The 5,372-nt window shown below is 36.0% G+C and overlaps 1 non-coding gene across 1 annotated transcript; it reads left to right on the top strand.

The window, feature by feature from the left end:
• Positions 1-3,769: 3,769 nt before the first annotated feature.
• Positions 3,770-3,876, top strand: LOC132651719 (U6 spliceosomal RNA). Its single transcript, XR_009589302.1, has one exon. It is a non-coding gene; the product is annotated as a U6 spliceosomal RNA (small nuclear RNA).
• The last annotated feature ends 1,496 nt before the right edge of the window (positions 3,877-5,372 follow it).

The raw sequence follows: 5,372 nt of genomic DNA, 5'->3' as shown, positions 1-5,372 counted from the left end.
GTGAATACATACCATATTTGTGATTCTGCACTTCAGTAAGTTCATCCAAGATGATTTTTCCTAGTTCCAACCATTTGCCTGAAAATATCATGATCTCATTTTCTTAGCTGAATAATACTCAGCTAAGAATATGGAAATAGTACACATTTTTTCCCAAAGGAATTGGACAGTCCTGTTCTTCAGTCCTTGGAATTTGTTGTGACTTTAATCATTGTATTGAATAACAAATTATCAGGATCACTATGTTCTTTTAGCCTAGAAGTCCCTCCATTTTCTTCCTCTTCCTGGTAATTTGAATTGCAAATCCCCTTGAAAACTCATCTTTTAACATATTTAGTCCCCAGTGAAGAAATGTCTGGAAAGGGTTAGGTGTATGGCCTTATTAGATAATGTAATTCCTTTTCTTGCCCTAATTTCGTTTTCAGTCATTTTTGTCTTTTGTGCACAGGAGGGCTACTGAATTTTTAAAGTTAATTTTGGATCCAGTCACTTTTCCAAGGGTGTTTATCTACTGTAGGAGTTCCCATGAAGAATTTTTGGGGTCACTCAGCTATCATATGATATCATATGCAAAAAGTGATACTTTGACTTCTTACTGCCAAATTTGTATCCCCTTGATCTCCTTCAATTATTTTATTGCTCTAGCAAGGACTTCCAGAACTATGTTGCATAGATATGGAGAGAGTGGGCAGCCTTGCCTTGTACCTGATTTCAGTAGAATTGCTTTCAGTTTCTCTCAGTTTAGTTTGATTTTGGCTATAGGTTTGCTGTATATTGCCTTTAGTATATTTAGATATGTACTTTGTATCACTGATCTCTCCAATACTTTAAATATAAAGGAATATTGGATTTTGTCAAATGCTTTTTCAGGATCTAAGTAGATTATCATGGGTTTTTTTCTTTAATTTTTTTCAATATGGTAGATCATATTGATGGATTTCTGTATACTTAACCACCTCTGCATACCTGGGATAAAGCCTACTTGTTCATAGTGGATATCTTTGATATGTTCTTATATTTGTTCAAAGACATAAAATACCCTGGTATATCTCTAACCAAGAAAGTAAAAAACTTATAAATAAAAAAAAAAAAAAAGAATTCAAGACTCTGAAGAAAGAATTAGAAGATAATATCAGAAGTTTAAAAATCTACCATGGTCATGGCTAGGCAGGATTGTCATTGTAAAAATGGCCATTTTACCAAAAGAAATCTACAGATTCAATGCGATTCCCATGGAATTACCAACAGAATTATTTAAATATCTTGAAAGAAAAATGCTCAACTTCTTATCAAAAAACAAGAAGACCAGAATTGCTAACACAATGTTCTACAATTAAAGGTCTTCTGCCTGTAGATCCATCTCTGATCTTAAGCTGTACTATCGAGAAACAGTAATAAAAACTGCATAGTACTGGCACAGAAACAGAATGGTGAATCAATGGAACAGAACAGAAGAAGCAGAAATGAACGTACACACTTATAGACACCTGATCTTTGACAAAGATGCTAAAACCATACAAGGCAAAAAAGATAGTATCTCTAACAAATGGTGCTTGTCTACCTGGATATTTACGTGTAGAAAAATGCAAATAGATCCATAATTATCAGCCTGCACAAAATTAAAGTCCAGGTGGATCAAAGACCTCAACATAAAACCAGCTCCATTAAATCAGTTAGAAGAAAAAGTGGGGAAGAGCCTTGAACTCATTAGCAGAGGGAACAACTTCCTCAACAGAACACCAACAGTACAGGCTCTAAGAGCAACAGTCGATAATAGGGAGCTCATGAAAATGAAAATTTTCTATAAAGCAAAGGACACTATCATCAAAACAAAACAAATGTCTATAGATTGGGAAAGAACATTCATCAAGCCTCTATGTGACAGAGGGCTAATATCCAGTACATATAAAGAACAAAGAAGTTAAAAAGCAACAAATCAAGTTATCCAATTATAAAACAGGGAACTGAGCTAAAGAGAATTCTCCATAGAGGAATATCGAATGGCAGAGAAACTTTTAAAGAAATGATCCAGCTCATTAGCTATCAGGGAAATGCAATCAAAACAACCCTGAGATTTCACCTTATACCCATCAGAATGGAAAAGATCAAAAACTCAAATGACAACACATGCTGCAGAGATTGTGGACAACGGGGAAACTTCCTCCCCTGCTGGTGAGAATGTAAACTTGTACATCGTCTCTGGAAATCAATCTGACATTTTATTAGACAACTAGGAATAGCACTGCCTCAAGATTCAGCTATACCACTCTTAGACAAATATCCAAAAGTGGCTCATGTACACAGTAAAGATATTTGCTCAACCATGTTTGTAGCAGCTTTATTTGTAATAGCCAGAAACTGGAAACAACTCAGATGGCCCACAACTGAAGAACAGATAAAGAAATTGTGGTACATCTACATGGTGGAATATTACTCAGCAATATAAAACAAGGAAATCATCAAATTTGCAGATAAATGGTGGGAACTGGACAGGATCATCCTGAGTGAGCTATCCCAGAATCAGAAAGACACACATGGTATATACTCTTTCATATAGACATATAATATAGGAAAAACCTACTATAGTCTGTACGTCTAAAAAACTAATCAAGAGGGAGGACTCTGGCTAAAATGTTCAATCCCCACCCCGAAATCCAAAGAAGATGGACATCAAAAGAAAGAGAAAACAGAAAACAAGTTAGGAGCCTGCCGTAGAGGGTCTCTGAAAGGCTCTGCCCTGCAGAATTTCAAATCAGATGTTGAGACTTATGGCCAAATATTTGGCAGAGTTCATGGAATCTAATGAAAGAAGTGGTAAATAGTAAGATCTGGAGAGGACAGGAGCTCCACAAGGAAAGCAGCAGAACCAAAAAAATCTGAGCACGGGGGTCTTTCCTGAAACTCATACACCAATCAAGAACCATGCATGGAATATAAACTAGAACCTCTGCACAGATGTAGCCCACTGCAGTTCAGTATCCAAGTGTTTTCCATAGTAATGGGAATAGGGACTACCTCTGACATGAACAGATTGGCCTCATCTTTGATCACCTCACCCTGATGGGAGAGTATCGATACCAGGCCACAGAGAAAAAGAATGCAGTCACTTTGGATGAGATATGATAGACTTGGATCAGAAGGACTGAGAGAATACCCTCCCCACACATGAAGGGGCATAAGTGAAGAAGGGGGAGGGAAGGTTGGACTGGGAGGGAAGGAGTGTTATGGTGGCATACAAAGTGAATAAAGTATAAAAATTAAAATAAAAAAATATTAAAAAACATAATTCCTTTTGGATTTATATGATGGGAGGGTTTGCTTTGAGGTTGATATGCCAAAGAAAGTGACCAGAGAGAAAGGAGTTTCCATCTCTAGGTCTCTTTCACTTTGTATCTTTGTTTCTGTCCATCTTCGTATATTTCTGAATCTGTCTCTCTAGATTTTTCTCTGTTTCTCTCAGTCTCCCTCTCTCTGCCTACCACATGTGGTTAAGTATGAAAAACTCTAAGTTATAGTGAAGGACTACAACAAGATGAATGCTTGCTGATGTAACACAATCAATGGTCTTTTTAAAAACATAAGCAATGTCTTAATTAAATGCTTTTTGTTCAAAGATTTGCCTTGGTCAGGGAGGGTTTTCACAATAAGTAATTCACTGAATGAGGACATATCTGTGTATTTAACAAATAATAATGGTATCTCTGATAATGTGAATCTCACAAGTCAAGGACATATGACTTTATTAATGACCACCTGAAGGAATTATGTGGAACTCACTTTGGCAGCACATATACTGAAATTGTAACAATACAGAGAAGATTAGCATGGTTCCTGAACTAGGATGACATGCAAATTCCTGTAGTGTTCCACTTGTTTTGTTGAAATTAAAGAAAACACAAGCAAAGGAAATTGTGGAGAGAAAGAACATAGGAAAGAAAACAGGACCTACAGAGTTAAGCATAACCAATAGACTAAAAGAGATGGAAGAAAGAATCTCAGGTGTGAAAGATACAATGGAAAAAATTGAGGTATCTGTCAAAGAAAATGTTAAAACTAAAAATATCTGACACAGAGCATCCAAGAAATTCAAGACTTCATGAAAAGAAAAAGGAAAAAAACAAACAAACCCTAAGAATAATAGGAATACAGGAAAAAGAAGATTGCTTCCTCCAAGGCCCAAAAAATATTTTCAACAAAATCACTGAAAAATTTTCCCCAAATTAGAGGAGAGGCCAATAAGAATACAAGAGGAATATAGAACACCCAAAAAAATTAGTCCAGAAAAATTCTTCCCACCCCATAATGATCAAAATAGTAAGTATACTGAACAAAGAAAAAATACTAAAAGCTGCAAAGGGAAAATGCAAAGATACATATAATGGCAAACCCATCAGAATCACACCTGACTTCTCAACAGAGACCATGACAGCCAGAAGGCCCTGGACATATAGCATGCAGGCCCTAAGAGAACATAGATGTCAGCCCAGGCTACGATACCCAGCAAAAATCTCAGTCCTCATAGACAGAGAAAAGAAGATATTCAATGACAAAAACAAATTTCAACAATACCTACATACAAATCCAGCATTACAGAAGACACTAGAAGGAAAAATCCAACCCAAGAAAATTAGCTACTTTCAAGAAAACACAAGAAATAACTAAACTTACTACAGTAAAACAAACAGCAACCAAGCACACAAAGTAATTACCACAGCCAGCATCAAAACAAACGCTCTATCAGCCACTTGTCATTAATCTCTTTCAACATCACTGGACTCAATTCTCTAATAAAAAAGACACAGACTAACAGAATATATGAATAAACAACACTTGGCAATCGTTTGCATACAAGAAAAATATCTAAGTCACAAATTTAAACATTACCTGAGGGTAAAGGGCTGGAAGATGGCTTTCCAAGCAAATGGACCCAAGAAGCAAGCAGGGATAACCATTCTAATATCTGATAAAATAGACTTTTAAATAAAATTAATTTAAAAAAATGGCACTTCATTCTCATCAAGGGAAAATTCCAGCAGGAAAACACCACAATCCTGACCATCTATGTCCCAAATAAAAGGGCACCCACATATGTAAAAGAAACATTGATAAAACTGAAACCACACATACATCCCAAACATTAAAAGAGGGAGACTTCAACAAAGGACAGATAAACAAAACAGAAATTAAGCAAAGAAACAATGTCTCTAACGGAGGTCATGAATCAAATGGACCTAACAGACATTTACAGAAGCTTACACCCACCACAAAAGAATTTACCTTTTTCTCAGCACCTCATGAAACCTTCTCCAAAATAGAGCATATACTTGATCACAAAGTGAGCCTCAACAGATACAAGAAGATTGAAATACTCC

Source organism: Meriones unguiculatus, assembly GCF_030254825.1.
Source record: "Meriones unguiculatus strain TT.TT164.6M chromosome Y unlocalized genomic scaffold, Bangor_MerUng_6.1 ChrY_unordered_Scaffold_23, whole genome shotgun sequence".
Classification (NCBI taxonomy): Eukaryota; Metazoa; Chordata; class Mammalia; order Rodentia; family Muridae; genus Meriones; species Meriones unguiculatus.
The sequence above is the reverse complement of the archived record's forward strand: the minus strand, read 5'-3'. Positions and strand labels throughout refer to the sequence as shown.